Source organism: Octopus bimaculoides, chromosome 18 (assembly GCF_046866305.1).
Source record: "Octopus bimaculoides isolate indiv1 chromosome 18, ASM4686630v1, whole genome shotgun sequence".
NCBI lineage: Eukaryota > Metazoa > Mollusca > Cephalopoda > Octopoda > Octopodidae > Octopus > Octopus bimaculoides.
In genome coordinates, this window is record NC_142945.1 from 27,502,555 (window position 1) to 27,524,172 (window position 21,618).

The window sequence follows — 21,618 nt, forward strand, 5'->3', positions numbered from 1 at the left end:
GTATGTGTATGATGTAACGAATATATATATATGTATGTGTATGATGTAACGAATATATATATATGTATGTGTATGATGTAACGAATATATATATATGTATGTGTATGATGTAACGAATATATATATATGTATGTGTATGATGTAACGAATATATATATATGTATGTGTATGATGTAACGAATATATATATATGTATGTGTATGATGTAACGAATATATATATATGTATGTGTATGATGTAACGAATATATATATATGTATGTGTATGATGTAACGAATATATATATATGTATGTGTATGATGTAACGAATATATATATATGTATGTGTATGATGTAACGAATATATATATATGTATGTGTATGATGTAACGAATATATATATATGTATGTGTATGATGTAACGAATATATATATATGTATGTGTATGATGTAACGAATATATATATATGTATGTGTATGATGTAACGAATATATATATATGTATGTGTATGATGTAACGAATATATATATATGTATGTGTATGATGTAACGAATATATATATATGTATGTGTATGATGTAACGAATATATATATATGTATGTGTATGATGTAACGAATATATATATATGTATGTGTATGATGTAACGAATATATATATATGTATGTGTATGATGTAACGAATATATATATATGTATGTGTATGATGTAACGAATATATATATATGTATGTGTATGATGTAACGAATATATATATATGTATGTGTATGATGTAACGAATATATATATATGTATGTGTATGATGTAACGAATATATATATATGTATGTGTATGATGTAACGAATATATATATATGTATGTGTATGATGTAACGAATATATATATATGTATGTGTATGATGTAACGAATATATATATATGTATGTGTATGATGTAACGAATATATATATATGTATGTGTATGATGTAACGAATATATATATATGTATGTGTATGATGTAACGAATATATATATATGTATGTGTATGATGTAACGAATATATATATATATGTATGTGTATGATGTAACGAATATATATATATGTATGTGTATGATGTAACGAATATATATATATGTATGTGTATGATGTAACGAATATATATATATGTATGTGTATGATGTAACGAATATATATATATGTATGTGTATGATGTAACGAATATATATATATGTATGTGTATGATGTAACGAATATATATATATGTATGTGTATGATGTAACGAATATATATATATATGTATGTGTATGATGTAACGAATATATATATATATGTATGTGTATGATGTAACGAATATATATATATGTATGTGTATGATGTAACGAATATATATATATGTATGTGTATGATGTAACGAATATATATATATATGTATGTGTATGATGTAACGAATATATATATATGTATGTGTATGATGTAACGAATATATATATATGTATGTGTATGATGTAACGAATATATATATATGTATGTGTATGATGTAACGAATATATATATATGTATGTGTATGATGTAACGAATATATATATATGTATGTGTATGATGTAACGAATATATATATATGTATGTGTATGATGTAACGAATATATATATATGTATGTGTATGATGTAACGAATATATATATATGTATGTGTATGATGTAACGAATATATATATATGTATGTGTATGATGTAACGAATATATATATATGTATGTGTATGATGTAACGAATATATATATATGTATGTGTATGATGTAACGAATATATATATATGTATGTGTATGATGTAACGAATATATATATATGTATGTGTATGATGTAACGAATATATATATATGTATGTGTATGATGTAACGAATATATATATATGTATGTGTATGATGTAACGAATATATATATATGTATGTGTATGATGTAACGAATATATATATATGTATGTGTATGATGTAACGAATATATATATATGTATGTGTATGATGTAACGAATATATATATATGTATGTGTATGATGTAACGAATATATATATATGTATGTGTATGATGTAACGAATATATATATATGTATGTGTATGATGTAACGAATATATATATATGTATGTGTATGATGTAACGAATATATATATATGTATGTGTATGATGTAACGAATATATATATATGTATGTGTATGATGTAACGAATATATATATATGTATGTGTATGATGTAACGAATATATATATATGTATGTGTATGATGTAACGAATATATATATATGTATGTGTATGATGTAACGAATATATATATATGTATGTGTATGATGTAACGAATATATATATATGTATGTGTATGATGTAACGAATATATATATATGTATGTGTATGATGTAACGAATATATATATATGTATGTGTATGATGTAACGAATATATATATATGTATGTGTATGATGTAACGAATATATATATATGTATGTGTATGATGTAACGAATATATATATATGTATGTGTATGATGTAACGAATATATATATATGTATGTGTATGATGTAACGAATATATATATATGTATGTGTATGATGTAACGAATATATATATATGTATGTGTATGATGTAACGAATATATATATATGTATGTGTATGATGTAACGAATATATATATATGTATGTGTATGATGTAACGAATATATATATATGTATGTGTATGATGTAACGAATATATATATATGTATGTGTATGATGTAACGAATATATATATATGTATGTGTATGATGTAACGAATATATATATATGTATGTGTATGATGTAACGAATATATATATATGTATGTGTATGATGTAACGAATATATATATATGTATGTGTATGATGTAACGAATATATATATATGTATGTGTATGATGTAACGAATATATATATATGTATGTGTATGATGTAACGAATATATATATATGTATGTGTATGATGTAACGAATATATATATATGTATGTGTATGATGTAACGAATATATATATATGTATGTGTATGATGTAACGAATATATATATATGTATGTGTATGATGTAACGAATATATATATATGTATGTGTATGATGTAACGAATATATATATATGTATGTGTATGATGTAACGAATATATATATATGTATGTGTATGATGTAACGAATATATATATATGTATGTGTATGATGTAACGAATATATATATATGTATGTGTATGATGTAACGAATATATATATATGTATGTGTATGATGTAACGAATATATATATATGTATGTGTATGATGTAACGAATATATATATATGTATGTGTATGATGTAACGAATATATATATATGTATGTGTATGATGTAACGAATATATATATATGTATGTGTATGATGTAACGAATATATATATATGTATGTGTATGATGTAACGAATATATATATATGTATGTGTATGATGTAACGAATATATATATATGTATGTGTATGATGTAACGAATATATATATATGTATGTGTATGATGTAACGAATATATATATATGTATGTGTATGATGTAACGAATATATATATATGTATGTGTATGATGTAACGAATATATATATATGTATGTGTATGATGTAACGAATATATATATATGTATGTGTATGATGTAACGAATATATATATATGTATGTGTATGATGTAACGAATATATATATATGTATGTGTATGATGTAACGAATATATATATATGTATGTGTATGATGTAACGAATATATATATATGTATGTGTATGATGTAACGAATATATATATATGTATGTGTATGATGTAACGAATATATATATATGTATGTGTATGATGTAACGAATATATATATATGTATGTGTATGATGTAACGAATATATATATATGTATGTGTATGATGTAACGAATATATATATATGTATGTGTATGATGTAACGAATATATATATATGTATGTGTATGATGTAACGAATATATATATATGTATGTGTATGATGTAACGAATATATATATATGTATGTGTATGATGTAACGAATATATATATATGTATGTGTATGATGTAACGAATATATATATATGTATGTGTATGATGTAACGAATATATATATATGTATGTGTATGATGTAACGAATATATATATATGTATGTGTATGATGTAACGAATATATATATATGTATGTGTATGATGTAACGAATATATATATATGTATGTGTATGATGTAACGAATATATATATATGTATGTGTATGATGTAACGAATATATATATATGTATGTGTATGATGTAACGAATATATATATATGTATGTGTATGATGTAACGAATATATATATATGTATGTGTATGATGTAACGAATATATATATATGTATGTGTATGATGTAACGAATATATATATATGTATGTGTATGATGTAACGAATATATATATATGTATGTGTATGATGTAACGAATATATATATATGTATGTGTATGATGTAACGAATATATATATATGTATGTGTATGATGTAACGAATATATATATATGTATGTGTATGATGTAACGAATATATATATATGTATGTGTATGATGTAACGAATATATATATATGTATGTGTATGATGTAACGAATATATATATATGTATGTGTATGATGTAACGAATATATATATATGTATGTGTATGATGTAACGAATATATATATATGTATGTGTATGATGTAACGAATATATATATATGTATGTGTATGATGTAACGAATATATATATATGTATGTGTATGATGTAACGAATATATATATATGTATGTGTATGATGTAACGAATATATATATATGTATGTGTATGATGTAACGAATATATATATATGTATGTGTATGATGTAACGAATATATATATATGTATGTGTATGATGTAACGAATATATATATATGTATGTGTATGATGTAACGAATATATATATATGTATGTGTATGATGTAACGAATATATATATATATGTATGTGTATGATGTAACGAATATAATATATATGTATGTGTATGATGTAACGAATATATATATATATGTATGTGTATGATGTAACGAATATATATATATATGTATGTGTATGATGTAACGAATATATATATATGTATGTGTATGATGTAACGAATATATATATATATGTATGTGTATGATGTAACGAATATATATATATATGTATGTGTATGATGTAACGAATATATATATATATGTATGTGTATGATGTAACGAATATATATATATATATGTATGTGTATGATGTAACGAATATATATATATGTATGTGTATGATGTAACGAATATATATATATGTATGTGTATGATGTAACGAATATATATATATGTATGTGTATGATGTAACGAATATATATATATGTATGTGTATGATGTAACGAATATATATATATGTATGTGTATGATGTAACGAATATATATATATGTATGTGTATGATGTAACGAATATATATATATGTATGTGTATGATGTAACGAATATATATATATGTATGTGTATGATGTAACGAATATATATATATGTATGTGTATGATGTAACGAATATATATATATGTATGTGTATGATGTAACGAATATATATATATGTATGTGTATGATGTAACGAATATATATATATGTATGTGTATGATGTAACGAATATATATATATGTATGTGTATGATGTAACGAATATATATATATGTATGTGTATGATGTAACGAATATATATATATGTATGTGTATGATGTAACGAATATATATATATGTATGTGTATGATGTAACGAATATATATATATGTATGTGTATGATGTAACGAATATATATATATGTATGTGTATGATGTAACGAATATATATATATGTATGTGTATGATGTAACGAATATATATATATGTATGTGTATGATGTAACGAATATATATATATGTATGTGTATGATGTAACGAATATATATATATATGTATGTGTATGATGTAACGAATATATATATATATATGTATGTGTATGATGTAACGAATATATATATATATATGTATGTGTATGATGTAACGAATATATATATATATATGTATGTGTATGATGTAACGAATATATATATATATATGTATGTGTATGATGTAACGAATATATATATATATATGTATGTGTATGATGTAACGAATATATATATATATATGTATGTGTATGATGTAACGAATATATATATATATATGTATGTGTATGATGTAACGAATATATATATATATATGTATGTGTATGATGTAACGAATATATATATATATATGTATGTGTATGATGTAACGAATATATATATATATATGTATGTGTATGATGTAACGAATATATATATATATGTATGTGTATGATGTAACGAATATATATATATATGTATGTGTATGATGTAACGAATATATATATATGTATGTGTATGATGTAACGAATATATATATATGTATGTGTATGATGTAACGAATATATATATATGTATGTGTATGATGTAACGAATATATATATATGTATGTGTATGATGTAACGAATATATATATATGTATGTGTATGATGTAACGAATATATATATATGTATGTGTATGATGTAACGAATATATATATATGTATGTGTATGATGTAACGAATATATATATATGTATGTGTATGATGTAACGAATATATATATATGTATGTGTATGATGTAACGAATATATATATATGTATGTGTATGATGTAACGAATATATATATATGTATGTGTATGATGTAACGAATATATATATATGTATGTGTATGATGTAACGAATATATATATATGTATGTGTATGATGTAACATGATGTAACGAATATATATATATGTATGTGTATGATGTAACGAATATATATATATGTATGTGTATGATGTAACGAATATATATATATGTATGTGTATGATGTAACGAATATATATATATGTATGTGTATGATGTAACGAATATATATATATGTATGTGTATGATGTAACGAATATATATATATGTATGTGTATGATGTAACGAATATATATATATGTATGTGTATGATGTAACGAATATATATATATATATGTATGTGTATGATGTAACGAATATATATATATATATATGTATGTGTATGATGTAACGAATATATATATATATATATGTATGTGTATGATGTAACGAATATATATATATATATATGTATGTGTATGATGTAACGAATATATATATATATATATGTATGTGTATGATGTAACGAATATATATATATATATGTATGTGTATGATGTAACGAATATATATATATATATGTATGTGTATGATGTAACGAATATATATATATATATGTATGTGTATGATGTAACGAATATATATATATATATGTATGTGTATGATGTAACGAATATATATATATATATGTATGTGTATGATGTAACGAATATATATATATATATGTATGTGTATGATGTAACGAATATATATATATATATGTATGTGTATGATGTAACGAATATATATATATATGTGTATGATGTAACGAATATATATATATATATGTATGTGTATGATGTAACGAATATATATATATATATATGTATGTGTATGATGTAACGAATATATATATATATATATGTATGTGTATGATGTAACGAATATATATATATATATATGTATGTGTATGATGTAACGAATATATATATATATATATGTATGTGTATGATGTAACGAATATATATATATATATATGTATGTGTATGATGTAACGAATATATATATATATATATGTATGTGTATGATGTAACGAATATATATATATATATGTATGTGTATGATGTAACGAATATATATATATATATATGTATGTGTATGATGTAACGAATATATATATATATATGTATGTGTATGATGTAACGAATATATATATATATATGTATGTGTATGATGTAACGAATATATATATATATGTATGTGTATGATGTAACGAATATATATATATATATGTATGTGTATGATGTAACGAATATATATATATATATGTATGTGTATGATGTAACGAATATATATATATATATGTATGTGTATGATGTAACGAATATATATATATATATGTATGTGTATGATGTAACGAATATATATATATATATGTATGTGTATGATGTAACGAATATATATATATATGTATGTGTATGATGTAACGAATATATATATATATATATGTATGTGTATGATGTAACGAATATATATATATATATATGTATGTGTATGATGTAACGAATATATATATGTATGTGTATGATGTAACGAATATATATATATATATGTATGTGTATGATGTAACGAATATATATATATATATATGTATGTGTATGATGTAACGAATATATATATATATATATGTATGTGTATGATGTAACGAATATATATATATATATGTATGTGTATGATGTAACGAATATATATATATATATATGTATGTGTATGATGTAACGAATATATATATATATATATGTATGTGTATGATGTAACGAATATATATATATATATATGTATGTGTATGATGTAACGAATATATATATATATATATGTATGTGTATGATGTAACGAATATATATATATATATATGTATGTGTATGATGTAACGAATATATATATATATATATATGTATGTGTATGATGTAACGAATATATATATATATATATGTATGTGTATGATGTAACGAATATATATATATATATATGTATGTGTATGATGTAACGAATATATATATATATATATGTATGTGTATGATGTAACGAATATATATATATATATATGTATGTGTATGATGTAACGAATATATATATATATATGTATGTGTATGATGTAACGAATATATATATATATATATGTATGTGTATGATGTAACGAATATATATATATATATATGTATGTGTATGATGTAACGAATATATATATATATATATGTATGTGTATGATGTAACGAATATATATATATATATGTATGTGTATGATGTAACGAATATATATATATATATGTATGTGTATGATGTAACAAATATATATATATATATGTATGTGTATGATGTAACGAATATATATATATATATATGTATGTGTATGATGTAACGAATATATATATATATATGTATGTGTATGATGTAACGAATATATATATATATATGTATGTGTATGATGTAACGAATATATATATATATATATGTATGTGTATGATGTAACGAATATATATATATATATGTATGTGTATGATGTAACGAATATATATATATATATGTATGTGTATGATGTAACGAATATATATATATATATGTATGTGTATGATGTAACGAATATATATATATATATGTATGTGTATGATGTAACGAATATATATATATATATGTATGTGTATGATGTAACGAATATATATATATATATATGCATGTGTATGATGTAACGAATATATATATATATATATGCATGTGTATGATGTAACGAATATATATATATATATATGCATGTGTATGATGTAACGAATATATATATATATATATGCATGTGTATGATGTAACGAATATATATATATATATATATGCATGTGTATGATGTAACGAATATATATATATATATATGCATGTGTATGATGTAACGAATATATATATATATATATGCATGTGTATGATGTAACGAATATATATATATATATATGCATGTGTATGATGTAACGAATATATATATATATATATGCATGTGTATGATGTAACGAATATATATATATATATATGCATGTGTATGATGTAACGAATATATATATATATATATGCATGTGTATGATGTAACGAATATATATATATATATATGCATGTGTATGATGTAACGAATATATATATATATATATGCATGTGTATGATGTAACGAATATATATATATATATATGCATGTGTATGATGTAACGAATATATATATATATATATGCATGTGTATGATGTAACGAATATATATATATATATATGCATGTGTATGATGTAACGAATATATATATATATATGCATGTGTATGATGTAACGAATATATATATATATATGCATGTGTATGATGTAACGAATATATATATATATATGCATGTGTATGATGTAACGAATATATATATATATATGCATGTGTATGATGTAACGAATATATATATATATATGCATGTGTATGATGTAACGAATATATATATATATATGCATGTGTATGATGTAACGAATATATATATATATATGCATGTGTATGATGTAACGAATATATATATATATGCATGTGTATGATGTAACGAATATATATATATATATGCATGTGTATGATGTAACGAATATATATATATATATGCATGTGTATGATGTAACGAATATATATATATATATGCATGTGTATGATGTAACGAATATATATATATATATGCATGTGTATGATGTAACGAATATATATATATATATGCATGTGTATGATGTAACGAATATATATATATATATGCATGTGTATGATGTAACGAATATATATATATATATGCATGTGTATGATGTAACGAATATATATATATATATGCATGTGTATGATGTAACGAATATATATATATATATGCATGTGTATGATGTAACGAATATATATATATATATGCATGTGTATGATGTAACGAATATATATATATATATGCATGTGTATGATGTAACGAATATATATATATATATGCATGTGTATGATGTAACGAATATATATATATATATGCATGTGTATGATGTAACGAATATATATATATATATGCATGTGTATGATGTAACGAATATATATATATATATATGCATGTGTATGATGTAACGAATATATATATATATATGCATGTGTATGATGTAACGAATATTTATATATGCATGTGTATGATGTAACAAATACATATATGTATATAATGTAATGAGTGTATATATACATATATATATATATGCACACACATGTATGTATATGACGTAACAAATATATATGTATATAATTTAACGAATATATATATGTATATAATGTAATGAATATATATATATATATAATGTATCGAATATATGTGTATATAATGTAATGAATATATACGTATATGTATATGTGTATATAATGTAACGAATGTATATGTGTATATAATGTAACGAATGTATATGTGTATATAATGTAACGAATGTATATGTGTATATAATGTAACGAATGTATATGTGTGCATAATGTAACGAATGTATATGTGTGCATAATGTAACGAATGTATATGTGTGCATAATGTAACGAATGTATATGTGTGCATAATGTAACGAATGTATATGTGTGCATAATGTAACGAATGTATATGTGTGCATAATGTAACGAATGTATATGTGTGCATAATGTAACGAATGTATATGTGTGCATAATGTAACGAATGTATATGTGTGCATAATGTAACGAATGTATATGTGTGCATAATGTAACGAATGTATATGTGTGCATAATGTAACGAATGTATATGTGTGTATAATGTAACGAATGTATATGTGTGTATAATGTAACGAATGTATATGTGTGTATAATGTAACGAATGTATATATATATATGCACAAACACACACACACACACACACACACACACACACACACACACATGCATACAATTTTTATGAATCACATGTAGTGAGAACTCAAATGAATTGACATACATACAACCCAGGTTTTTTTTACTTCTACCCAGATTCTATTTATATTCAATAATCTAGCAATGCCTGATAGATAAGAGTTGTGAAAATGGCTGGTGCGATGGTGGCTGCAGCAAGGCTGATGTTGGTAATTAGGATGCAGGGGTAGAGTGAAGTATTGTGACCTAATGTGGAAGGTGTGAGACTGTTGTCAGAATTAAATCGGTTGATGCAGTAATGAAATGGTTCCACATAAGTCATTTGCTCCTGTTTAGTGAACTAATTATTTCCTATCTACACACATGCCTTACCTTAGACACTCTTTTAAGTTAACTTCATTGCACTTATAGTTCACATGAAATTCAATATTTACATTAAGAACTGTTTATATTAAGATAATATAACTCTGACTACCGATTTCATCCCTCCCCTTCCCACTTGAAACTTACCTTATATCCTGTCTTCAGTTCAAATTCCACTTTTCCTTCACAGCTTTCACTTTATATGTTTACTTACTCCCTATATTCTGTGCCGTCAGGTAAGAAGGCTTACTTTTAAATCCCTCACTGTAAACATCTTACTTGTAAACCTTTCTTGTTTAATATTTAACCATATGGCTTATTCGTTAGGTTTTCTGACTGGCAGGTGGTAAGCTATCATATATACAAACTTAGACAGGATTAATCAGGCAATAGTAGGAGGTTAAACTAAACAGCTGACTCTGCCCTTAGGGACCTCTTTCTACAGCTGTCCTCTTCGGCATTCAGATTTCTTGCAACATTTATCTTCCTTCTGCTGCTGCTGCTATGTAAGTTGTACTATTTTGTTAATCATTTTACAGTTTTAGCTAGCTATATACATGCACTGAGTATATACACATACATTCATCAATTGCACACCAACCACAAAAGAAGCCACTATGCATTGCTTAACATACTAGAAATAACAACCAAATCATCTTCAGGTTATATCCTGTCATCTTAAAAAAAAATAAGTAAGAATACATATGACAATGTAGTCACCTTGGTCATGGCTGGAATGTCTTTGATCCTAGGTGTACTTAATCCAGGTTGACCTGGGGCTAAATAAGAGCATACTAACAATATACTTGTGCAGACATACATTGACCAGCTTCACACGCACATGGCCATTGACACCGTGTGTATATTCTGTTAAAATGAATATTGATGCAGGGTGTTTTTGCAGTTAAAAATCGATTCTTTTTCAGATATATTTGATTATAGTTATCTCAACTATAACTACACCTAAATGTTTCCAAGTTTGGATATTGTAACTATGTCAGAATAAAAATGTGCTTGAGTATAACTTCAAAATATAGTTCTGCCTAGATATAACTCTACCAGAATACAGTTATGCTTGAATGTAATAACCGAAGCAGAATATACTTACATTAGAATATAGTTACATCTGAATGTTAATAACTATATTTGAATATATACCAGAATACAGCTATACCTGGAGATAATAAATATACCAGAATATAACTATATCTTGATATAATAACCATACCATTGTATATCTATACTTGCATGTAACTATACCAGGATATAATAACTACCACAATGCACATTTATCAGAATATAGTTATATATCTTGATGTAACTGTACCAGATTATAGTGCACTATTGAATATAATACATATAAGAATCGGTGTTGATGGCTAAGTTTGTCCATAATGTATTATATCCAGGTACTGAATGTACTTCAATCAGTTACTGTACATAGTAACTGTACAGTCCTGTTCATGCACTCTAACATTATGCAATTTTATTTACTACAACCACTATTTTACCTGTACTGGTGTATTGTTTATTATGATACATACACATCTAAACAACATTATAACCACTGTATCCTTAGGATAACCATAATTTATGCGTTGTTCTAGTTCATAATTTTACACAACACTTATACAGTTTAACTGTGATGTTAAATTGCAGTTGAGATGTATAGAAACACCATAATCATGCACAAACAGCATTATAATTAGTGTAAATTTAATAGTAGCCTTAATATTGCATGTGTTATGTATGTTTTGCAAATTTCTTTGCTGAGTATTATACAAGTGTGGTAGGTATTATGTCTACTGTCTACACTAGCACTGACATAAAATAGAAGCCAGCAATGAATTTTAATGTGTATAATGCTAGTGTATAAACAATATGCTATTGATGCAACAGTGTGACCAGGTGAAGTTAAAATAGTCAATATCTAAGCCTGAAAGCTGTTGTGTGCAGCTGTAGCACAAATTCACTTGGAGCATATGATCAGCTGCACAAATGTGTATTATAGTGAATACTGCTAGCTGGATAAGTTTGTCCATAATGTTTTGGCTAAACTTCAATCGATAGAAACCATTAGCTGCATAATCATTATACCTGTAGATCTTGTGAATTTGTTAAGCTGTATTAATATATTTGCTAACTTAGGGGCTAGCATGTAAGAGATTGTCTTCTCATCCAGGGGAAAAGTTCTTGTTTCTTTAACACTACACAAATCAATGTTAACTCAATCAATCTTCTAACATCTGGTGGGAGTGGGGTATCTCTTTTACTCTTTTACTTGTTTCAGTCATTTGACTGTGGCCATGCTGGAGCACCACCTTTAGTCAAGCAAATCAACCCCAGGACTTATTCTTTGTAAGCCTAGTACTCATTCTATCGATCTCTTTTTGCCAAACTGTTAAGTTATGGGGATGTAAACACACCACTATCGGTTGTCAAGCGATGTTGGGCGGGGGGGTTGCAAACACAGACACAAACGTACACACACACACACATATATGTATATATACATACATATACACATATATACAACTGGCTTCTTTCAGTTTCCGTCTACCAAATCCACTCACAAAGCTTTGGTCGGCCCGAGGCTGTAGTAGAAGACACTTGCCCAAGGGGCCACGCAGTGGGAATGAACCCGGAACCGTGTGGTTGGTAAGCAAGCTACTTACCATGCAGCCACTCCTGCACCTAATTATTTTCTTTTATCTACTAGTTTTTATTAATTGCACTTCATGTTAAATCCAAATGTCAACTCTGTTTATTTGTGATTAGTCAGAAAAGAAGCAGCATCCATAGACTGAACTTTCATGGTTTGCTGATATCAATGAAGTTAAAGTTCAATTTGAACTCTTGTAGAGAAAAACATGAATGACTGAGTTTTCAAAAATTGTAATTATTGAAAGGAATGATTAAGCAACAGGTTTAGTTCAGTATTGAGCAAGGATAGACACAGTAAAGATGAGAAATGGTTGTAGCGAGCAAATTTGATATGCAACAGTGACAGTGCTGTGTAAAAAGCACTGGCGAAGCACCCACTGGCGTTAGGAAGGGTATCCAGATGTAGAAATTCTGCCAAATCAGATTGGAGCCTGGTGTAGCCATCTGGTTCACTACTCCTCAGTTAAATCATCCAACCCATGCTAGCATGGAAAGCGGATGTTAAACGATGATGATGGTGCCGCGTGAAAAGCACTGGTGATGGTGCCATGTGAAAAGCACTGGCGATGGTGCAGGGTGAAAAGCATCTAATACACCCTGTAAAGTGGTTGGCATTAGGAAGGGCATCCAGCAGCAGAAACTGAGCCAAAACAGACAATGGAAGTTGGTACTGCCCCTGACCTTGCCAGATCTTGTCAAGCTGTCCAGCCCATGTCAGCATGGAAAAAGGACATCAAATGATGGTGATTATAGTTCAAAGTAGCAGGTTCCATTGTAATAACAGAGGAAACTGTGAAACTAAACATGACTATGAAATAACAATTGCAGTATGTCAGTAGCTGTGTCCTGTATTCATTATTAACAGGGGTGTATAAAGACTTTGTTGGTGAAGATTAGTGACTTTTAGAGGTTATTAGTTATCCTTTTTCCTCAGCTAAAAGTGAACCATACTTTCATAATCAGCAAGGCTATGTCTATGGGTGAGGAAGGGAGACCCAAGATGGGTCAATGTGGAGCAAGTGGGCTGTCACTAACTTACATGAAATATCAGTTTTGTGGGTGAGGTTTGCCTCCTGAATTAGGCACCAATCTGCTACAGAAATAGACAATGATGACTGCATAAAGGCCGAGTTTGGAGGAGGGAAAGAGGTCAAAAGTAGTTGAGTGTTGGTCAGGTGAGGATATTATTCACTAGTGTTATTGCTTTAGAAGATTTGCAAGAAAGTAAAAAATTTCTCAAGTTTTCAGTACTACTACATCAACTGTGCATAATAGACAAACAGGTAGCTTTATAAGCAAAACTTGGCTAGAGCTTCGCTATGTCTGCCAAAGATCAGACTATTCTTCCCCTCACTGCCTTGTGTTTATCCAATTTTAATTAATTATTTCAAAGTTTTCTTTTAATAATTTATTATTGACAAGGGATGACAAGGTGTCGAGACTTGAGGTGATTTGCTGTCCTTAGAAGACATGTCAAGCTAAGTAAAATCATGGCCATTCATACCTACAGGCATGTCCTTTATGGCCATGTCCCCACACCCTCTCCCAGCTGAGAGGTCTTTGTCTTGCAGGTGCTGGTGTCACGTAAGATGCATTCATGCCAGTACCACATGAATGCACCCATGCCTGTAGCACATGAAAAGCACCCAGCACAGTCAATAAGCTGGTTGGTATTAGGAGAAGCATCCAGTTGTAGAAACCATGCCAAAACAGACAGCTGGAGTCTGGACATCTCTCTTGTTGGCCAGCTCCTGTCAAACTGTCTAAACCATGCCAGCATAAAAAACGGATGTTAAACGATGATGATGAATTTGATTTTCATTTATCTTTGTTTTATATAAACAATGTTCCACAATATTTACATCTACATTCAGATATAATCTTGGCTATTTAAAGTTATTGTGCTCTCCACATTTTGTTCACACTTGATTCACCCTTAAATAGTAATTAATGTTAACATATTTAATGCAATGAGTATAAAAAATATCTAATTAGAAATAATTATGTGGTGAGGTAAAAATAATATTAGTTGATGAATATTATTTTCATTTTCTTGGTAAATATTATTCTAACTGCCTCACTGAAGTATAGGCCTCATCTTACTTGCCAAAGTAGTGATGACAAAATCACTAAGTAAATGTAAAGCAGTGTAGAGTAGTTGGGGTAGGAAAGCAGAATTGTTTAGAGAATAAATAACTCAGAAGTGCCATCTGCATGATAGACAATAGTTAAGTTGATAGATGAGGGAAATGAAGAATCCTGATAATTTAGAATGAAAAATTATTCTGAATCTATCATCACACAGTCTTAGAGAGTTGATGGGGAACTAGAAATTTCTCAAGGTTTTCTTGTAACTGATCTGTGTTTGTTGTGTTGTGCTTAAGTGTTAGGTGTGATTGAACATATGATGTTAGGATTGTTGCTTGCAATAACAACAATCTGTGCTCTTCATATGCCCAGGTGGTCTCTCATTTTCAATCTTTGTATAAATGGTCTGTGTGCAGCTTGTGATGCCAAACATTGTTTTGTATTCTTTGTAGTTTGTTGTGGAGAAATACGGCAACATGGCAAATGGCTTTATATATTGGTTTAAAATATGGGCATACTGCCAGTATCTTTGAGAGGGAAACGGGTATGTTAGTTACATCAACTGGTACTTATTTTATCTACCCTGAAAGGATGAAAGGCAAAGTTGACATCAGCAGAATTTGAACTCAGAACATGAAGACGGACAAAATGCCATGAAGCATTTTGCCCAACATGCTAACAATTCTGCCAGCTCTCCACCCCAACGGTGTTATAAATTTTTTGTACTTTAGTACTGCTGTTTCTTTGTGATGTCTGTGGGTATAATGAATATATCTGTTGGTCTTTTCACTTCCTTTACTACATTTATGTGTGTGGTGTGAATACTGCAGAGGTGTAAGCAGTTTTTAGTGCGTTTGCTTTTAATCATAATGTTTACATTGTTGACAATGATGTTTGGTTGTATTTGATGTCCTGTGGTGTTGAAGGTAAGAAGGAAAATGACAGATTTTATCTTTTTTACTTTTAGCATGTTTGTTCAGAAGTTTCTAGGTACTTCATTTGAGGCTCAGGTAATTAGTTGCACAAAGAATAGTCAAAAAAGATGAATGTGATAATATTTGCATGTGAAATTGTGTCTTGTAGTGGGAGTTGAAGATTGTGTAAGTTAAAAAACATTGATGAGAGGACAAAACCATTTCTTAAAATTCTCAGCTTATCTAATAATTTTTAGATCAAGTGTAAACTGAGTTCAACATGAAGATCAAACTGAAACGTCCCTAACTTTTTTATATATTTATGTGTTGTAATCTGTTGTTGAATCTTTAGTTATTGTAAGACTGTGTTTGTAATCCTCGCCTGTTTATAAAAAAAAAACACACACACACACACACACACACACACACACACACATGCACACGCACGAGCGCATAAGTCCAAAACAAGGTGGAAAAAACAGTACTCGAATACCAAAGATAGAGTAACATTCTTTTATTAAAGCTGCAAGACTATTACTCAGTTTCATGTTACCATTCATTGGACACCACAACTGTCCGATGAACAGGAATGTGAAACAGTAAAAGTTTTGTGATAATTTTGCAGCTTTAATAAAAGTATGTGTGTATATAATAATGATAATGATAATTTCTTAAGTAACAAAAAGATGGATTTGGTATTAATCTTTAATTTGTACCATGTTGTGTTACATCAATTTTGCACAAGTGTTTGTGTGTGTATGTATAGATACGTGTGTGTATGTGTATGTATGCAAGTGTGTGTATATATATATATATATATATATTGGCGTAGGGGTGTGTGATCCACCCTTGGTGATATAGATGTTGAGTGGGTTAGACTGTCTGTGAACCACCCGTCTTGAGACAAGCATGATGACACACTACTCATGAAGTTATTTTCCAACCGTGAATTATACCAACTTCGGCTGAGATTGACTGGATGGGTGGGTGGCTAACATCCCCTGTGTGAGTGCATATACGAGCAAAAGTGTGTGTGTATATGTGTGTATACGCATCCTGATCTAAGCTAGCTAGCTAAACAATATTTAGCTCCCTAGATATTAAAGCCTGCACATATATCCCTCTTTCCTCTTAAACCATTCCTGTCTTAAATCCAGTGTAACTCAATCCATCCCTATTCTTCCATTAACTTCCCTTATGAACTTTTTCTTTTCTTTTTTTTATCAACAGTTATTTGTCTATATTTACAAGTGTTTGCAACTCTTATTGAGAAATAAAATAGTAACAGAATATTGTAACAATGCTTCATTCCCTAACCAGACGGGCATAGAACAACATGACAGCCAAAATTCAGGATCTTTAGTGAGACACAAACCATTATGCACTTGATGGGACCCAGACTACAAAATTGAGGCAACACATGTTGAATGGAGTCCCACTCAGACGGGACAATATCAGGGCAGGTCGAAATTACTATTGTACAAAATAAAGATTAATACCAAATCCATCTTCTCGTTACTTAAACTATTATTATTAGTATCTCAACTGACACTGCAGAATTCCTAAAGTAGATTCAACGGAAACATACCCCGACTGTGGATAACACCAGGTAGCCCAAACTGTGCCAACATATATACCCGTTTGTCCAAAAATATCAAATATATATATATATATATTCTGTACTCTGGTTATTATCATTTTTTTGTCTACGTTTTGTTTGCAATGTCCTGTACCCAGATATGCACCTATATATACAGGTAGATGTAGGTATGCACATACTTTTACGTATGTATGCATATACTCATTTATTATTTGTGTTATATATATATATATATATATATCCTTATATATACTGGGGATAAATATTATCTTCCTGTATTAATATTGTCTCTGTCACTAATAAGTATTTTTTAACAAGCTCACTGGCTAATCACGACACCAGCACCTGTTCTGAAACTGTTTTTCTATATATCACTGCTATCTCTAGTGGTTTAGCATCCATGGTTTAGCATCCATCACTGACAAGACCAAGGAAGGTCGAAATCACGTAATCTGGTGGTCTCAGCCCTGGAGGTAGCAGGGATTTGTCTCCCCACTAGTGATATAAACAAGAGTACATTTTGCAGCAAATGTGAGAGTTTCTCTCATGGTATCTACTGCAGTATAGTTTGTTCTAACAGAACATTCATGTTTAAGTGGGAACAAATATTTTCCCTTCTTCAGTTTTCTTGTCTGAATCTCATAATATTTCCTCTAATAAATCTGTGTACTGTTGTCAGAAGTACTTTTAGTTTATCATTTGTACTATATAATTTGGAGTTAACTATATAGAAAAGATGGTTGTCTTCTCATAACATTTGTATCTAATCTAGTTTAACATGGTGGCTAAAGAGTAAGTTCTAGGCTTAAAATGAGTTGGGAGTAGTCACCTGTCTCCTGGGGAATATTCCTAGTTTAATGGAAATAGTTGACGTTGTTGTTGTTCTAGTTCAGTTTTTGTCGACCAGTAGTCTATTTGTATTTTAGGTTTGGCTTTGTTATGTTGTCATTTTCTTTTTGTATTTTTTAAGTGTTCTATTTTAATTTCTGGCATATTTTTGGTTTTGAGAATACAGCTTCAGTTGGCCAGTCTTTTGGGCATGACATTAGGTTTTGACCTGGGTTATTTTTCCTTTGAATCATGTGAGTAGTTGCAGTTTTTTTAGTAGTGTTCCTGTAAGATGTGCATGTAAATAAAGACATACCTCTTTTGTCCATTTATGTGTTCTGTTTTATTTGCAACTCTTTTATTCAGACTGTCAGTTTTGTTGGGTACCTATTTATTTGTTTCTACTGATGTTGCTCACTGTTTGCCAGGTTTTATGTATCAAAGTACACATTTTTCTATTGACTTTGGGTTGAATGATATAGCTTTTTATTTGTATTGCTTGTTATGGTTTGTGGAAAAGAGCAGATTCATTTTGATGTCGATGCAAACCTTTCACTGATAGTTTCACATATGGTTGTTGTTTTTGTTATTGTTGCTCATGTTATTTTCGCTATTAAGGCAGCAAGTTGGCTGAATCGTTAACATGCCAGGCAAAATGCTTAGTGGCATTTTGTCCTGAATTAAAATTCCATGGAGGTTGACTTTGCCTTTCATCCTTTCAGGGTCGATAAAATAAGTACCAGTTGAACGCTGGGGTTGATGTTAAAGATTTTACCTCTCCCCCAAAATTGCAGGCCTTGTGCCAAAATTTGAAATTACTGTTATCAGTATTATTAGGGTGGCAAGCTGGCAGAATCATTAGCCTGCTGGACAAGATGCTTAGCAGCATTTCATCTATTTTTATGTTCTGAGTTCAAATTCCGGCAAGGTTGACTTTGCCTTTTATCCTTTCAGGATTGATAAAATAAGTACACCCTGAGCACTGGGGTCTATGTAATCAACTTAACCCCTCTCCCAAAATTGATGGCCTTGCCAAAATTTGAAATCATATTTATTATTATTAGGGTTAGGGTGGTGGATTGGAAAAATTATTAAAGCTTTGCAGTATATTCTTTTATTCTTTTACTTATTTCAGTCATTTGACTGCAACCATACTGGAGCACCACCTTGACAGGTTTTTAGTCAAACAAATCAAGTTCAGGACTTATTTTTTAAGCCTAGTACTTATTCTGTCGGTCTCTTTTGCTGAACTGCTATGTTATGGATACATAAGCACACCAATACTGGTTGTCAAGGAGTGATGGGGGCAACAAATATAGACAGAAGGGTAAAGATACCGCTTGCTAAAAAATTAAACCACCAATTCTACGATAAATACACACCTTGAAATTCCATCCTGAAGGTAGGCTTATTTTTTAAAATATTCATTACATTGCTCGTGTGTGTATTTTTCATAGAATTGGTGGTTTTAATTTATTAGCAAGTGGTATCTTTACCCTTTTGTTCTTTAAATATTTTATACCTGTTTAGGTAGAAGTCTTGCTAGCCACCTCATTATTACTGTTTTTAACAGTAATAATACTTCACATATTTACATA

General features: G+C 28.1%; 1 protein-coding gene across 7 annotated transcripts in view; it reads left to right on the plus strand.

Annotated features, from left to right (window-relative positions):
• The window catches only part of LOC106876441 (protrudin), a 111,551-nt gene that overhangs the window by 33,915 nt on the left and 56,018 nt on the right, over window positions 1-21,618 (plus strand). The window contains exon 1 of one of the 7 annotated variants that reach the window (XM_014924986.3): window positions 12,038-12,162. The exons of 4 other annotated variants lie outside the window; for them this stretch is intronic. The gene's annotated coding sequence lies outside the window, so the exon portion shown is untranslated. Of the gene's footprint in view, window positions 1-12,037; window positions 12,163-12,297; window positions 12,433-21,188; window positions 21,423-21,618 lie in introns of those variants that run through there. 2 more of the 7 variants (XM_014924987.3, XM_089365928.1) reach the window with 2 other exon arrangements.